Here is a 15,863-nt window from a genome sequence, read left to right on the forward strand (position 1 = left end):
AACTAGCCACATTAGCAACAACTTCTGCTGTCATTGGCCTTTGTAGCCGTAAGACACAAATTGAAATTCCAAGATGAAATCTGCAATGAGCCTCTAAAGAAGGTCCCACCGAGATTCGAACTCGGATCGCTGGATTCAAAGTCCAGAGTGCTAACCATTACACCATGGAACCCTTGGGGCATGCTCAACTGCTCTCTATTTTGCTGGATACATATGTCCGTAGGTTAAGCCCCCTATCCCTTTAACTCCATTACATTTGAATCTTAAAAGAACTTAACCTGAGACCAACTCCAGAACATGTTGCATACCAGGGGGAGAGAAAAGGTCAAAAAGACCTCTCCAAGTCAAAACTAATGTATCTGCTGCAGGTTTGCCTGGTAGTGGCCTTTAGGAGATAACAAATGATCTGTGATTAGCACATCTGGGTGGCTGGCTACGCTCACTATTTTCACAACCAGCCACGTTAGCAACAACTTCTGCTGTCACTGGCCTTTGTGGCCGTAAGAAACAAATTGAAATTCCAAGATGAAATCTGCAATGAGACTCTGATGAAGGTTCCACCGAGATTTGATCTCGGATCACTGGATTCAAAGTCCAGAGTGCTAACCATTACACCATGGAACCCTTGGGCATGCTCAACTGCTCTCTATTTTGCTGTATACATATGTCCGTAGGTTAAGCCCCCTATCCCTTTAACTCCATTAAAATTGAATCTTAAAAGAACTTAACCTGAGACCAACTCCAGAACATGTTGCATACCAGGGGGAGAGAAAAGGTCAAAAAGACCTCTCCAAGGCAAAACTAATGTATCTGCTGCAAGTTTGCCTGGTGGTGGGCTTTAGGAGAGAACAAATGATCTGTGATTAGCACACTGGGCTCGCTGGCCTACGCCTTTCAAAACTGCTGGCCCGCAGATGTATTCTTTGCAGGACAAGAGTTCAGGAACTGTTTATGATGGAGGAGGTCTAGAGATGGTGCAAGCATAATTGGAGTTTCTGGAGTGAGTAATGGGAGAACAGGAAATCAAGGCCTTTGGGGCCAAAATGGGATGCTGGCAATCACTGTGGAAGAGTAGAGATGAGGCCTGTTGAGAACTTTGAAGATGCAAGAAACTGGGAGAAATAGATACACCAGTGTTAAATTCCACAGGTGGCGTGAAGCATCCATATCCTCTGAACTTGAAAACTTGTCTTTGGACAGAAAACTTTGACAAAGATGGAGTTGAGAGGAATGGCTAGAAGATGAATTTCCCTAATTGTCATGTTTTGCTAAATCTGAGCAAAAAAGACAACTTAGCTTCTTCCTCCTGTTCCTGGTAAAAGTACTTAGGGTTGCAGATATTCTTTTTAAATACAGCTCTCTGTGTCATCAGTATGCTTTGGCAATTTGCTGGACCTGGGCAGCTGGCTACGCTCACAATTTTCACAACTAGCCACATTAGCAACAACTTCTGCTGTCATTGGCCTTTGTAGCCGTAAGACACAAATTGAAATTCCAAGATGAAATCTGCAATGAGCCTCTAAAGAAGGTCCCACCGAGATTCGAACTCGGATCGCTGGATTCAAAGTCCAGAGTGCTAACCATTACACCAAGGAACCCTTGGGGCATGCTCAACTGATCTCTATTTTGCTGGATACATATGTCCGTAGGTTAAGCCCCCTATCCCTTTAACTCCATTAAAATTGAATCTTAAAAGAACTTAACCTGAGACCAACTCCAGAACATGTTGCATACCAGGGGGAGAGAAAAGGTCAAAAAGACCTCTCCAAGGCAAAATTAATGTATCTGCTGCAAGTTTGCCTGGTGGTGGGCTTTAGGAGAGAACAAATGATCTGTGATTAGCACACTGGGCTCGCTGGCCTACGCCTTTCAAAACTGCTGGCCCGCAGATGTATTCTTTGCAGGACAAGAGTTCAGAAACTGTTTATGATGGAGGAGGTCTAGAGATGGTGCAAGCATAATTGGAGTTTCTGGAGTGAGTAATGGGAGAACAGGAAATCAAGGCCTTTGGGGCCAAAATGGGATGCTGGCAATCACTGTGGAAGAGTAGAGATGAGGCCTGTTGAGAACTTTGAAGATGCAAGAAACTGGGAGAAATAGATACACCAGTGTTAAATTCCACAGGTGGCGTGAAGCATCCATATCCTCTGAACTTGAAAACTTGTCTTTGGACAGAAAACTTTGACAAAGATGGAGTTGAGAGGAATGGCTAGAAGATGAATTTCCCTAATTGTCATGTTTTGCTAAATCTGAGCAAAAAAGACAACTTAGCTTCTTCCTCCTGTTCCTGGTAAAAGTACTTAGGGTTGCAGATATTCTTTTTAAATACAGCTCTCTGTGTCATCAGTATGCTTTGGCAATTGGCTGGACCTGGGCAGCTGGCTACGCTCACAATTTTCACAACTAGCCACATTAGCAACAACTTCTGCTGTCATTGGCCTTTGTAGCCGTAAGACACAAATAGAAATTCCAAGATGAAATCTGCAATGAGCCTCTAAAGAAGGTCCCACCGAGATTCGAACTCGGATCGCTGGATTCAAAGTCCAGAGTGCTAACCATTACACCAAGGAACCCTTGGGGCATGCTCAACTGCTCTCTATTTTGCTGGATACATATGTCCGTAGGTTAAGCCCCCTATCCCTTTAACTCCATTACATTTGAATCTTAAAAGAACTTAACCTGAGACCAACTCCAGAACATGTTGCATACCAGGGGGAGAGAAAAGGTCAAAAAGACCTCTCCAAGTCAAAACTAATGTATCTGCTGCAGGTTTGCCTGGTAGTGGCCTTTAGGAGATAACAAATGATCTGTGATTAGCACATCTGGGTGGCTGGCTACGCTCACTATTTTCACAACCAGCCACGTTAGCAACAACTTCTGCTGTCACTGGCCTTTGTGGCCGTAAGAAACAAATTGAAATTCCAAGATGAAATCTGCAATGAGACTCTGATGAAGGTTCCACCGAGATTTGATCTCGGATCACTGGATTCAAAGTCCAGAGTGCTAACCATTACACCATGGAACCCTTGGGCATGCTCAACTGCTCTCTATTTTGCTGTATACATATGTCCGTAGGTTAAGCCCCCTATCCCTTTAACTCCATTAAAATTGAATCTTAAAAGAACTTAACCTGAGACCAACTCCAGAACATGTTGCATACCAGGGGGAGAGAAAAGGTCAAAAAGACCTCTCCAAGGCAAAACTAATGTATCTGCTGCAAGTTTGCCTGGTGGTGGGCTTTAGGAGAGAACAAATGATCTGTGATTAGCACACTGGGCTCGCTGGCCTACGCCTTTCAAAACTGCTGGCCCGCAGATGTATTCTTTGCAGGACAAGAGTTCAGGAACTGTTTATGATGGAGGAGGTCTAGAGATGGTGCAAGCATAATTGGAGTTTCTGGAGTGAGTAATGGGAGAACAGGAAATCAAGGCCTTTGGGGCCAAAATGGGATGCTGGCAATCACTGTGGAAGAGTAGAGATGAGGCCTGTTGAGAACTTTGAAGATGCAAGAAACTGGGAGAAATAGATACACCAGTGTTAAATTCCACAGGTGGCGTGAAGCATCCATATCCTCTGAACTTGAAAACTTGTCTTTGGACAGAAAACTTTGACAAAGATGGAGTTGAGAGGAATGGCTAGAAGATGAATTTCCCTAATTGTCATGTTTTGCTAAATCTGAGCAAAAAAGACAACTTAGCTTCTTCCTCCTGTTCCTGGTAAAAGTACTTAGGGTTGCAGATATTCTTTTTAAATACAGCTCTCTGTGTCATCAGTATGCTTTGGCAATTGGCTGGACCTGGGCAGCTGGCTACGCTCACAATTTTCACAACTAGCCACATTAGCAACAACTTCTGCTGTCATTGGCCTTTGTAGCCGTAAGACACAAATTGAAATTCCAAGATGAAATCTGCAATGAGCCTCTAAAGAAGGTCCCACCGAGATTCGAACTCGGATCGCTGGATTCAAAGTCCAGAGTGCTAACCATTACACCATGGAACCCTTGGGGCATGCTCAACTGCTCTCTATTTTGCTGGATACATATGTCCGTAGGTTAAGCCCCCTATCCCTTTAACTCCATTACATTTGAATCTTAAAAGAACTTAACCTGAGACCAACTCCAGAACATGTTGCATACCAGGGGGAGAGAAAAGGTCAAAAAGACCTCTCCAAGTCAAAACTAATGTATCTGCTGCAGGTTTGCCTGGTAGTGGCCTTTAGGAGATAACAAATGATCTGTGATTAGCACATCTGGGTGGCTGGCTACGCTCACTATTTTCACAACCAGCCACGTTAGCAACAACTTCTGCTGTCACTGGCCTTTGTGGCCGTAAGAAACAAATTGAAATTCCAAGATGAAATCTGCAATGAGACTCTGATGAAGGTTCCACTGAGATTTGATCTCGGATCACTGGATTCAAAGTCCAGAGTGCTAACCATTACACCATGGAACCCTTGGGCATGCTCAACTGCTCTCTATTTTGCTGTATACAGATGTCCGTAGGTTAAGCCCCCTATCCCTTTAACTCCATTAAAATTGAATCTTAAAAGAACTTAACCTGAGACCAACTCCAGAACATGTTGCATACCAGGGGGAGAGAAAAGGTCAAAAAGACCTCTCCAAGGCAAAACTAATGTATCTGCTGCAAGTTTGCCTGGTGGTGGGCTTTAGGAGAGAACAAATGATCTGTGATTAGCACACTGGGCTCGCTGGCCTACGCCTTTCAAAACTGCTGGCCCGCAGATGTATTCTTTGCAGGACAAGAGTTCAGGAACTGTTTATGATGGAGGAGGTCTAGAGATGGTGCAAGCATAATTGGAGTTTCTGGAGTGAGTAATGGGAGAACAGGAAATCAAGGCCTTTGGGGCCAAAATGGGATGCTGGCAATCACTGTGGAAGAGTAGAGATGAGGCCTGTTGAGAACTTTGAAGATGCAAGAAACTGGGAGAAATAGATACACCAGTGTTAAATTCCACAGGTGGCGTGAAGCATCCATATCCTCTGAACTTGAAAACTTGTCTTTGGACAGAAAACTTTGACAAAGATGGAGTTGAGAGGAATGGCTAGAAGATGAATTTCCCTAATTGTCATGTTTTGCTAAATCTGAGCAAAAAAGACAACTTAGCTTCTTCCTCCTGTTCCTGGTAAAAGTACTTAGGGTTGCAGATATTCTTTTTAAATACAGCTCTCTGTGTCATCAGTATGCTTTGGCAATTGGCTGGACCTGGGCAGCTGGCTACGCTCACAATTTTCACAACTAGCCACATTAGCAACAACTTCTGCTGTCATTGGCCTTTGTAGCCGTAAGACACAAATTGAAATTCCAAGATGAAATCTGCAATGAGCCTCTAAAGAAGGTCCCACCGAGATTCGAACTCGGATCGCTGGATTCAAAGTCCAGAGTGCTAACCATTACACCATGGAACCCTTGGGGCATGCTCAACTGCTCTCTATTTTGCTGGATACATTTGTCCGTAGGTTAAGCCCCCTATCCCTTTAACTCCATTACATTTGAATCTTAAAAGAACTTAACCTGAGACCAACTCCAGAACATGTTGCATACCAGGGGGAGAGAAAAGGTCAAAAAGACCTCTCCAAGTCAAAACTAATGTATCTGCTGCAGGTTTGCCTGGTAGTGGCCTTTAGGAGATAACAAATGATCTGTGATTAGCACATCTGGGTGGCTGGCTACGCTCACTATTTTCACAACCAGCCACGTTAGCAACAACTTCTGCTGTCACTGGCCTTTGTGGCCGTAAGAAACAAATTGAAATTCCAAGATGAAATCTGCAATGAGACTCTGATGAAGGTTCCACCGAGATTTGATCTCGGATCACTGGATTCAAAGTCCAGAGTGCTAACCATTACACCATAGAACCCTTGGGCATGCTCAACTGCTCTCTATTTTGCTGTATACAGATGTCCGTAGGTTAAGCCCCCTATCCCTTTAACTCCATTAAAATTGAATCTTAAAAGAACTTAACCTGAGACCAACTCCAGAACATGTTGCATACCAGGGGGAGAGAAAAGGTCAAAAAGACCTCTCCAAGGCAAAACTAATGTATCTGCTGCAAGTTTGCCTGGTGGTGGGCTTTAGGAGAGAACAAATGATCTGTGATTAGCACACTGGGCTCGCTGGCCTACGCCTTTCAAAACTGCTGGCCCGCAGATGTATTCTTTGCAGGACAAGAGTTCAGAAACTGTTTATGATGGAGGAGGTCTAGAGATGGTGCAAGCATAATTGGAGTTTCTGGAGTGAGTAATGGGAGAACAGGAAATCAAGGCCTTTGGGGCCAAAATGGGATGCTGGCAATCACTGTGGAAGAGTAGAGATGAGGCCTGTTGAGAACTTTGAAGATGCAAGAAACTGGGAGAAATAGATACACCAGTGTTAAATTCCACAGGTGGCGTGAAGCATCCATATCCTCTGAACTTGAAAACTTGTCTTTGGACAGAAAACTTTGACAAAGATGGAGTTGAGAGGAATGGCTAGAAGATGAATTTCCCTAATTGTCATGTTTTGCTAAATCTGAGCAAAAAAGACAACTTAGCTTCTTCCTCCTGTTCCTGGTAAAAGTACTTAGGGTTGCAGATATTCTTTTTAAATACAGCTCTCTGTGTCATCAGTATGCTTTGGCAATTGGCTGGACCTGGGCAGCTGGCTACGCTCACAATTTTCACAACTAGCCACATTAGCAACAACTTCTGCTGTCATTGGCCTTTGTAGCCGTAAGACACAAATTGAAATTCCAAGATGAAATCTGCAATGAGCCTCTAAAGAAGGTCCCACCGAGATTCGAACTCGGATCGCTGGATTCAAAGTCCAGAGTGCTAACCATTACACCATGGAACCCTTGGGGCATGCTCAACTGCTCTCTATTTTGCTGGATACATATGTCCGTAGGTTAAGCCCCCTATCCCTTTAACTCCATTACATTTGAATCTTAAAAGAACTTAACCTGAGACCAACTCCAGAACATGTTGCATACCAGGGGGAGAGAAAAGGTCAAAAAGACCTCTCCAAGTCAAAACTAATGTATCTGCTGCAGGTTTGCCTGGTAGTGGCCTTTAGGAGATAACAAATGATCTGTGATTAGCACATCTGGGTGGCTGGCTACGCTCACTATTTTCACAACCAGCCACGTTAGCAACAACTTCTGCTGTCACTGGCCTTTGTGGCCGTAGGAAACAAATTGAAATTCCAAGATGAAATCTGCAATGAGACTCTGATGAAGGTTCCACCGAGATTTGATCTCGGATCACTGGATTCAAAGTCCAGAGTGCTAACCATTACACCATGGAACCCTTGGGCATGCTCAACTGCTCTCTATTTTGCTGTATACATATGTCCGTAGGTTAAGCCCCCTATCCCTTTAACTCCATTAAAATTGAATCTTAAAAGAACTTAACCTGAGACCAACTCCAGAACATGTTGCATACCAGGGGGAGAGAAAAGGTCAAAAAGACCTCTCCAAGGCAAAACTAATGTATCTGCTGCAAGTTTGCCTGGTGGTGGGCTTTAGGAGAGAACAAATGATCTGTGATTAGCACACTGGGCTCGCTGGGCTACGCCTTTCAAAACTGCTGGCCCGCAGATGTATTCTTTGCAGGACAAGAGTTCAGGAACTGTTTATGATGGAGGAGGTCTAGAGATGGTGCAAGCATAATTGGAGTTTCTGGAGTGAGTAATGGGAGAACAGGAAATCAAGGCCTTTGGGGCCAAAATGGGATGCTGGCAATCACTGTGGAAGAGTAGAGATGAGGCCTGTTGAGAACTTTGAAGATGCAAGAAACTGGGAGAAATAGATACACCAGTGTTAAATTCCACAGGTGGCGTGAAGCATCCATATCCTCTGAACTTGAAAACTTGTCTTTGGACAGAAAACTTTGACAAAGATGGAGTTGAGAGGAATGGCTAGAAGATGAATTTCCCTAATTGTCATGTTTTGCTAAATCTGAGCAAAAAAGACAACTTAGCTTCTTCCTCCTGTTCCTGGTAAAAGTACTTAGGGTTGCAGATATTCTTTTTAAATACAGCTCTCTGTGTCATCAGTATGCTTTGGCAATTGGCTGGACCTGGGCAGCTGGCTACGCTCACAATTTTCACAACTAGCCACATTAGCAACAACTTCTGCTGTCATTGGCCTTTGTAGCCGTAAGACACAAATTGAAATTCCAAGATGAAATCTGCAATGAGCCTCTAAAGAAGGTCCCACCGAGATTCGAACTCGGATCGCTGGATTCAAAGTCCAGAGTGCTAACCATTACACCAAGGAACCCTTGGGGCATGCTCAACTGCTCTCTATTTTGCTGGATACATATGTCCGTAGGTTAAGCCCCCTATCCCTTTAACTCCATTACATTTGAATCTTAAAAGAACTTAACCTGAGACCAACTCCAGAACATGTTGCATACCAGGGGGAGAGAAAAGGTCAAAAAGACCTCTCCAAGTCAAAACTAATGTATCTGCTGCAGGTTTGCCTGGTAGTGGCCTTTAGGAGATAACAAATGATCTGTGATTAGCACATCTGGGTGGCTGGCTACGCTCACTATTTTCACAACCAGCCACGTTAGCAACAACTTCAGCTGTCACTGGCCTTTGTGGCCGTAAGAAACAAATTGAAATTCCAAGATGAAATCTGCAATGAGACTCTGATGAAGGTTCCACCGAGATTTGATCTCGGATCACTGGATTCAAAGTCCAGAGTGCTAACCATTACACCATGGAACCCTTGGGCATGCTCAACTGCTCTCTATTTTGCTGTATACATATGTCCGTAGGTTAAGCCCCCTATCCCTTTAACTCCATTAAAATTGAATCTTAAAAGAACTTAACCTGAGACCAACTCCAGAACATGTTGCATACCAGGGGGAGAGAAAAGGTCAAAAAGACCTCTCCAAGGCAAAACTAATGTATCTGCTGCAAGTTTGCCTGGTGGTGGGCTTTAGGAGAGAACAAATGATCTGTGATTAGCACACTGGGCTCGCTGGCCTACGCCTTTCAAAACTGCTGGCCCGCAGATGTATTCTTTGCAGGACAAGAGTTCAGGAACTGTTTATGATGGAGGAGGTCTAGAGATGGTGCAAGCATAATTGGAGTTTCTGGAGTGAGTAATGGGAGAACAGGAAATCAAGGCCTTTGGGGCCAAAATGGGATGCTGGCAATCACTGTGGAAGAGTAGAGATGAGGCCTGTTGAGAACTTTGAAGATGCAAGAAACTGGGAGAAATAGATACACCAGTGTTAAATTCCACAGGTGGCGTGAAGCATCCATATCCTCTGAACTTGAAAACTTGTCTTTGGACAGAAAACTTTGACAAAGATGGAGTTGAGAGGAATGGCTAGAAGATGAATTTCCCTAATTGTCATGTTTTGCTAAATCTGAGCAAAAAAGACAACTTAGCTTCTTCCTCCTGTTCCTGGTAAAAGTACTTAGGGTTGCAGATATTCTTTTTAAATACAGCTCTCTGTGTCATCAGTATGCTTTGGCAATTTGCTGGACCTGGGCAGCTGGCTACGCTCACAATTTTCACAACTAGCCACATTAGCAACAACTTCTGCTGTCATTGGCCTTTGTAGCCGTAAGACACAAATTGAAATTCCAAGATGAAATCTGCAATGAGCCTCTAAAGAAGGTCCCACCGAGATTCGAACTCGGATCGCTGGATTCAAAGTCCAGAGTGCTAACCATTACACCAAGGAACCCTTGGGGCATGCTCAACTGATCTCTATTTTGCTGGATACATATGTCCGTAGGTTAAGCCCCCTATCCCTTTAACTCCATTAAAATTGAATCTTAAAAGAACTTAACCTGAGACCAACTCCAGAACATGTTGCATACCAGGGGGAGAGAAAAGGTCAAAAAGACCTCTCCAAGGCAAAACTAATGTATCTGCTGCAAGTTTGCCTGGTGGTGGGCTTTAGGAGAGAACAAATGATCTGTGATTAGCACACTGGGCTCGCTGGCCTACGCCTTTCAAAACTGCTGGCCCGCAGATGTATTCTTTGCAGGACAAGAGTTCAGAAACTGTTTATGATGGAGGAGGTCTAGAGATGGTGCAAGCATAATTGGAGTTTCTGGAGTGAGTAATGGGAGAACAGGAAATCAAGGCCTTTGGGGCCAAAATGGGATGCTGGCAATCACTGTGGAAGAGTAGAGATGAGGCCTGTTGAGAACTTTGAAGATGCAAGAAACTGGGAGAAATAGATACACCAGTGTTAAATTCCACAGGTGGCGTGAAGCATCCATATCCTCTGAACTTGAAAACTTGTCTTTGGACAGAAAACTTTGACAAAGATGGAGTTGAGAGGAATGGCTAGAAGATGAATTTCCCTAATTGTCATGTTTTGCTAAATCTGAGCAAAAAAGACAACTTAGCTTCTTCCTCCTGTTCCTGGTAAAAGTACTTAGGGTTGCAGATATTCTTTTTAAATGCAGCTCTCTGTGTCATCAGTATGCTTTGGCAATTGGCTGGACCTGGGCAGCTGGCTACGCTCACAATTTTCACAACTAGCCACATTAGCAACAACTTCTGCTGTCATTGGCCTTTGTAGCCGTAAGACACAAATAGAAATTCCAAGATGAAATCTGCAATGAGCCTCTAAAGAAGGTCCCACCGAGATTCGAACTCGGATCGCTGGATTCAAAGTCCAGAGTGCTAACCATTACACCAAGGAACCCTTGGGGCATGCTCAACTGCTCTCTATTTTGCTGGATACATATGTCCGTAGGTTAAGCCCCCTATCCCTTTAACTCCATTACATTTGAATCTTAAAAGAACTTAACCTGAGACCAACTCCAGAACATGTTGCATACCAGGGGGAGAGAAAAGGTCAAAAAGACCTCTCCAAGTCAAAACTAATGTATCTGCTGCAGGTTTGCCTGGTAGTGGCCTTTAGGAGATAACAAATGATCTGTGATTAGCACATCTGGGTGGCTGGCTACGCTCACTATTTTCACAACCAGCCACGTTAGCAACAACTTCTGCTGTCACTGGCCTTTGTGGCCGTAAGAAACAAATTGAAATTCCAAGATGAAATCTGCAATGAGACTCTGATGAAGGTTCCACCGAGATTTGATCTCGGATCACTGGATTCAAAGTCCAGAGTGCTAACCATTACACCATGGAACCCTTGGGCATGCTCAACTGCTCTCTATTTTGCTGTATACATATGTCCGTAGGTTAAGCCCCCTATCCCTTTAACTCCATTAAAATTGAATCTTAAAAGAACTTAACCTGAGACCAACTCCAGAACATGTTGCATACCAGGGGGAGAGAAAAGGTCAAAAAGACCTCTCCAAGGCAAAACTAATGTATCTGCTGCAAGTTTGCCTGGTGGTGGGCTTTAGGAGAGAACAAATGATCTGTGATTAGCACACTGGGCTCGCTGGCCTACGCCTTTCAAAACTGCTGGCCCGCAGATGTATTCTTTGCAGGACAAGAGTTCAGGAACTGTTTATGATGGAGGAGGTCTAGAGATGGTGCAAGCATAATTGGAGTTTCTGGAGTGAGTAATGGGAGAACAGGAAATCAAGGCCTTTGGGGCCAAAATGGGATGCTGGCAATCACTGTGGAAGAGTAGAGATGAGGCCTGTTGAGAACTTTGAAGATGCAAGAAACTGGGAGAAATAGATACACCAGTGTTAAATTCCACAGGTGGCGTGAAGCATCCATATCCTCTGAACTTGAAAACTTGTCTTTGGACAGAAAACTTTGACAAAGATGGAGTTGAGAGGAATGGCTAGAAGATGAATTTCCCTAATTGTCATGTTTTGCTAAATCTGAGCAAAAAAGACAACTTAGCTTCTTCCTCCTGTTCCTGGTAAAAGTACTTAGGGTTGCAGATATTCTTTTTAAATACAGCTCTCTGTGTCATCAGTATGCTTTGGCAATTGGCTGGACCTGGGCAGCTGGCTACGCTCACAATTTTCACAACTAGCCACATTAGCAACAACTTCTGCTGTCATTGGCCTTTGTAGCCGTAAGACACAAATTGAAATTCCAAGATGAAATCTGCAATGAGCCTCTAAAGAAGGTCCCACCGAGATTCGAACTCGGATCGCTGGATTCAAAGTCCAGAGTGCTAACCATTACACCATGGAACCCTTGGGGCATGCTCAACTGCTCTCTATTTTGCTGGATACATATGTCCGTAGGTTAAGCCCCCTATCCCTTTAACTCCATTACATTTGAATCTTAAAAGAACTTAACCTGAGACCAACTCCAGAACATGTTGCATACCAGGGGGAGAGAAAAGGTCAAAAAGACCTCTCCAAGTCAAAACTAATGTATCTGCTGCAGGTTTGCCTGGTAGTGGCCTTTAGGAGATAACAAATGATCTGTGATTAGCACATCTGGGTGGCTGGCTACGCTCACTATTTTCACAACCAGCCACGTTAGCAACAACTTCTGCTGTCACTGGCCTTTGTGGCCGTAAGAAACAAATTGAAATTCCAAGATGAAATCTGCAATGAGACTCTGATGAAGGTTCCACCGAGATTTGATCTCGGATCACTGGATTCAAAGTCCAGAGTGCTAACCATTACACCATGGAACCCTTGGGCATGCTCAACTGCTCTCTATTTTGCTGTATACAGATGTCCGTAGGTTAAGCCCCCTATCCCTTTAACTCCATTAAAATTGAATCTTAAAAGAACTTAACCTGAGACCAACTCCAGAACATGTTGCATACCAGGGGGAGAGAAAAGGTCAAAAAGACCTCTCCAAGGCAAAACTAATGTATCTGCTGCAAGTTTGCCTGGTGGTGGGCTTTAGGAGAGAACAAATGATCTGTGATTAGCACACTGGGCTCGCTGGCCTACGCCTTTCAAAACTGCTGGCCCGCAGATGTATTCTTTGCAGGACAAGAGTTCAGGAACTGTTTATGATGGAGGAGGTCTAGAGATGGTGCAAGCATAATTGGAGTTTCTGGAGTGAGTAATGGGAGAACAGGAAATCAAGGCCTTTGGGGCCAAAATGGGATGCTGGCAATCACTGTGGAAGAGTAGAGATGAGGCCTGTTGAGAACTTTGAAGATGCAAGAAACTGGGAGAAATAGATACACCAGTGTTAAATTCCACAGGTGGCGTGAAGCATCCATATCCTCTGAACTTGAAAACTTGTCTTTGGACAGAAAACTTTGACAAAGATGGAGTTGAGAGGAATGGCTAGAAGATGAATTTCCCTAATTGTCATGTTTTGCTAAATCTGAGCAAAAAAGACAACTTAGCTTCTTCCTCCTGTTCCTGGTAAAAGTACTTAGGGTTGCAGATATTCTTTTTAAATACAGCTCTCTGTGTCATCAGTATGCTTTGGCAATTGGCTGGACCTGGGCAGCTGGCTACGCTCACAATTTTCACAACTAGCCACATTAGCAACAACTTCTGCTGTCATTGGCCTTTGTAGCCGTAAGACACAAATTGAAATTCCAAGATGAAATCTGCAATGAGCCTCTAAAGAAGGTCCCACCGAGATTCGAACTCGGATCGCTGGATTCAAAGTCCAGAGTGCTAACCATTACACCATGGAACCCTTGGGGCATGCTCAACTGCTCTCTATTTTGCTGGATACATTTGTCCGTAGGTTAAGCCCCCTATCCCTTTAACTCCATTACATTTGAATCTTAAAAGAACTTAACCTGAGACCAACTCCAGAACATGTTGCATACCAGGGGGAGAGAAAAGGTCAAAAAGACCTCTCCAAGTCAAAACTAATGTATCTGCTGCAGGTTTGCCTGGTAGTGGCCTTTAGGAGATAACAAATGATCTGTGATTAGCACATCTGGGTGGCTGGCTACGCTCACTATTTTCACAACCAGCCACGTTAGCAACAACTTCTGCTGTCACTGGCCTTTGTGGCCGTAAGAAACAAATTGAAATTCCAAGATGAAATCTGCAATGAGACTCTGATGAAGGTTCCACCGAGATTTGATCTCGGATCACTGGATTCAAAGTCCAGAGTGCTAACCATTACACCATAGAACCCTTGGGCATGCTCAACTGCTCTCTATTTTGCTGTATACAGATGTCCGTAGGTTAAGCCCCCTATCCCTTTAACTCCATTAAAATTGAATCTTAAAAGAACTTAACCTGAGACCAACTCCAGAACATGTTGCATACCAGGGGGAGAGAAAAGGTCAAAAAGACCTCTCCAAGGCAAAACTAATGTATCTGCTGCAAGTTTGCCTGGTGGTGGGCTTTAGGAGAGAACAAATGATCTGTGATTAGCACACTGGGCTCGCTGGCCTACGCCTTTCAAAACTGCTGGCCCGCAGATGTATTCTTTGCAGGACAAGAGTTCAGAAACTGTTTATGATGGAGGAGGTCTAGAGATGGTGCAAGCATAATTGGAGTTTCTGGAGTGAGTAATGGGAGAACAGGAAATCAAGGCCTTTGGGGCCAAAATGGGATGCTGGCAATCACTGTGGAAGAGTAGAGATGAGGCCTGTTGAGAACTTTGAAGATGCAAGAAACTGGGAGAAATAGATACACCAGTGTTAAATTCCACAGGTGGCGTGAAGCATCCATATCCTCTGAACTTGAAAACTTGTCTTTGGACAGAAAACTTTGACAAAGATGGAGTTGAGAGGAATGGCTAGAAGATGAATTTCCCTAATTGTCATGTTTTGCTAAATCTGAGCAAAAAAGACAACTTAGCTTCTTCCTCCTGTTCCTGGTAAAAGTACTTAGGGTTGCAGATATTCTTTTTAAATACAGCTCTCTGTGTCATCAGTATGCTTTGGCAATTGGCTGGACCTGGGCAGCTGGCTACGCTCACAATTTTCACAACTAGCCACATTAGCAACAACTTCTGCTGTCATTGGCCTTTGTAGCCGTAAGACACAAATTGAAATTCCAAGATGAAATCTGCAATGAGCCTCTAAAGAAGGTCCCACCGAGATTCGAACTCGGATCGCTGGATTCAAAGTCCAGAGTGCTAACCATTACACCAAGGAACCCTTGGGGCATGCTCAACTGCTCTCTATTTTGCTGGATACATATGTCCGTAGGTTAAGCCCCCTATCCCTTTAACTCCATTACATTTGAATCTTAAAAGAACTTAACCTGAGACCAACTCCAGAACATGTTGCATACCAGGGGGAGAGAAAAGGTCAAAAAGACCTCTCCAAGTCAAAACTAATGTATCTGCTGCAGGTTTGCCTGGTAGTGGCCTTTAGGAGATAACAAATGATCTGTGATTAGCACATCTGGGTGGCTGGCTACGCTCACTATTTTCACAACCAGCCACGTTAGCAACAACTTCTGCTGTCACTGGCCTTTGTGGCCGTAAGAAACAAATTGAAATTCCAAGATGAAATCTGCAATGAGACTCTGATGAAGGTTCCACCGAGATTTGATCTCGGATCACTGGATTCAAAGTCCAGAGTGCTAACCATTACACCATGGAACCCTTGGGCATGCTCAACTGCTCTCTATTTTGCTGTATACATATGTCCGTAGGTTAAGCCCCCTATCCCTTTAACTCCATTAAAATTGAATCTTAAAAGAACTTAACCTGAGACCAACTCCAGAACATGTTGCATACCAGGGGGAGAGAAAAGGTCAAAAAGACCTCTCCAAGGCAAAACTAATGTATCTGCTGCAAGTTTGCCTGGTGGTGGGCTTTAGGAGAGAACAAATGATCTGTGATTAGCACACTGGGCTCGCTGGCCTACGCCTTTCAAAACTGCTGGCCCGCAGATGTATTCTTTGCAGGACAAGAGTTCAGGAACTGTTTATGATGGAGGAGGTCTAGAGATGGTGCAAGCATAATTGGAGTTTCTGGAGTGAGTAATGGGAGAACAGGAAATCAAGGCCTTTGGGGCCAAAATGGGATGCTGGCAATCACTGTGGAAGAGTAGAGAT

At 44.0% G+C, this 15,863-nt stretch overlaps 15 non-coding genes across 15 annotated transcripts; all 15 read right to left on the reverse strand.

Annotated features, from left to right (window-relative positions):
- Window positions 1–100: 100 nt before the first annotated feature.
- Window positions 101–172, reverse strand: TRNAQ-UUG (transfer RNA glutamine (anticodon UUG)). The gene has a single exon. It is a non-coding gene; the product is annotated as a tRNA-Gln (tRNA).
- A 380-nt stretch (window positions 173–552) lies between these two features.
- TRNAQ-UUG (transfer RNA glutamine (anticodon UUG)) lies at window positions 553–624 on the reverse strand. Its single transcript has one exon. It is a non-coding gene; the product is annotated as a tRNA-Gln (tRNA).
- A 2,329-nt stretch (window positions 625–2,953) lies between these two features.
- Window positions 2,954–3,025, reverse strand: TRNAQ-UUG (transfer RNA glutamine (anticodon UUG)). Its single transcript has one exon. It is a non-coding gene; the product is annotated as a tRNA-Gln (tRNA).
- A 902-nt stretch (window positions 3,026–3,927) lies between these two features.
- Window positions 3,928–3,999, reverse strand: TRNAQ-UUG (transfer RNA glutamine (anticodon UUG)). The gene has a single exon. It is a non-coding gene; the product is annotated as a tRNA-Gln (tRNA).
- A 1,354-nt stretch (window positions 4,000–5,353) lies between these two features.
- TRNAQ-UUG (transfer RNA glutamine (anticodon UUG)) lies at window positions 5,354–5,425 on the reverse strand. The gene has a single exon. It is a non-coding gene; the product is annotated as a tRNA-Gln (tRNA).
- A 380-nt stretch (window positions 5,426–5,805) lies between these two features.
- Window positions 5,806–5,877, reverse strand: TRNAQ-UUG (transfer RNA glutamine (anticodon UUG)). The gene has a single exon. It is a non-coding gene; the product is annotated as a tRNA-Gln (tRNA).
- A 902-nt stretch (window positions 5,878–6,779) lies between these two features.
- On the reverse strand, window positions 6,780–6,851 carry TRNAQ-UUG (transfer RNA glutamine (anticodon UUG)). The gene has a single exon. It is a non-coding gene; the product is annotated as a tRNA-Gln (tRNA).
- A 380-nt stretch (window positions 6,852–7,231) lies between these two features.
- Window positions 7,232–7,303, reverse strand: TRNAQ-UUG (transfer RNA glutamine (anticodon UUG)). Its single transcript has one exon. It is a non-coding gene; the product is annotated as a tRNA-Gln (tRNA).
- A 1,354-nt stretch (window positions 7,304–8,657) lies between these two features.
- TRNAQ-UUG (transfer RNA glutamine (anticodon UUG)) lies at window positions 8,658–8,729 on the reverse strand. Its single transcript has one exon. It is a non-coding gene; the product is annotated as a tRNA-Gln (tRNA).
- Window positions 8,730–11,058: 2,329 nt separating this feature from the next.
- On the reverse strand, window positions 11,059–11,130 carry TRNAQ-UUG (transfer RNA glutamine (anticodon UUG)). Its single transcript has one exon. It is a non-coding gene; the product is annotated as a tRNA-Gln (tRNA).
- Window positions 11,131–12,032: 902 nt separating this feature from the next.
- TRNAQ-UUG (transfer RNA glutamine (anticodon UUG)) lies at window positions 12,033–12,104 on the reverse strand. Its single transcript has one exon. It is a non-coding gene; the product is annotated as a tRNA-Gln (tRNA).
- Window positions 12,105–12,484: 380 nt separating this feature from the next.
- Window positions 12,485–12,556, reverse strand: TRNAQ-UUG (transfer RNA glutamine (anticodon UUG)). The gene has a single exon. It is a non-coding gene; the product is annotated as a tRNA-Gln (tRNA).
- Window positions 12,557–13,458: 902 nt separating this feature from the next.
- TRNAQ-UUG (transfer RNA glutamine (anticodon UUG)) lies at window positions 13,459–13,530 on the reverse strand. The gene has a single exon. It is a non-coding gene; the product is annotated as a tRNA-Gln (tRNA).
- A 380-nt stretch (window positions 13,531–13,910) lies between these two features.
- TRNAQ-UUG (transfer RNA glutamine (anticodon UUG)) lies at window positions 13,911–13,982 on the reverse strand. The gene has a single exon. It is a non-coding gene; the product is annotated as a tRNA-Gln (tRNA).
- Window positions 13,983–15,336: 1,354 nt separating this feature from the next.
- On the reverse strand, window positions 15,337–15,408 carry TRNAQ-UUG (transfer RNA glutamine (anticodon UUG)). Its single transcript has one exon. It is a non-coding gene; the product is annotated as a tRNA-Gln (tRNA).
- Window positions 15,409–15,863: the final 455 nt, after the last annotated feature.

Source organism: Lithobates pipiens, unplaced genomic scaffold (assembly GCF_037356315.1).
Source record: "Lithobates pipiens isolate NorthernLeopardFrog02 unplaced genomic scaffold, aLitPip1_a1.2 Scaffold_18, whole genome shotgun sequence".
In the NCBI taxonomy this organism is placed as follows: Eukaryota; Metazoa; Chordata; class Amphibia; order Anura; family Ranidae; genus Lithobates; species Lithobates pipiens.